This window comes from Maylandia zebra, linkage group LG14 (genome assembly GCF_041146795.1).
Source record: "Maylandia zebra isolate NMK-2024a linkage group LG14, Mzebra_GT3a, whole genome shotgun sequence".
NCBI lineage: Eukaryota > Metazoa > Chordata > Actinopteri > Cichliformes > Cichlidae > Maylandia > Maylandia zebra.
Window position 1 is genome coordinate 29,543,860 of NC_135180.1, and position 869 is coordinate 29,544,728.

At 37.1% G+C, this 869-nt stretch overlaps 1 pseudogene; it reads right to left on the minus strand.

Moving 5' to 3' along the window:
* Positions 1-869, minus strand: LOC112435952 (odorant receptor 131-2 pseudogene; annotated as a pseudogene).

Genomic DNA, 869 nt, shown 5'->3' on the forward strand with positions numbered 1-869 from the left:
TCAAATTATGTTTATTTTGAACAGGATGAAGTAGGCATAAGACTTTTCAGTACAAGAAAAAAATGTTCATCCCTGAGGCCATAGATCAGAGGACTCAGGCACCTTGGAGCAATACTAAACATAATGTAGTTAGAATATCTGACATCTATAAATAACCTTAAATCAATCTGAAGCACTGCAGTTTCAATGAATGGGCACCACAGCTGAATGAGACAGAGCAACAACTGGAAAGCATGAAGGATCACTGTTTTGAGTCCTTTATGTGTCAACTTCTTTTTATCTCCTGATGCAGCTTTGGCCACTTTCATTATTTGAACATATGAGTATGCAATAGTGATGCCCATAATCAAGAAATAACATTGATACACAGCTGATCGAACATGATCCTGCCATCTGTAAAGAGTAAATGTCTCTACACTACATATCATGGATTGCTTGTAGAACTTAAGTGAGGCAGAAGCAAAGAACATGGACAGAATAATTATACAAGGGCCAGAGCTGAGAACATGAATGATCAGGATACAGTACATAGTGCTGTGTGTGGAGCACAACTGTCCATGACGCAGGGGCATACAAATGGCCACATAGCACTCCAGAGTCATTGCTGTCAGAGTAACTGGTGTGACAAAAGTATACATAAGCACAAAAATAGTGCTGATTATACACAACCACACTTGTATTGTAAATTGATAATAGGTTAAGATTACCAGGATATCACTCACAAATAACAAAATGCTGTCCGACAGTAATGTTACAGAAAATAAGATGTAGCGTGCAGATGTGTGAAACGATTCTTTTTTTATAAAAGTCAGGATGAGCAACATGTTAATACAAAGAAATATTATTACCAGAATCTGCACAATAATCAT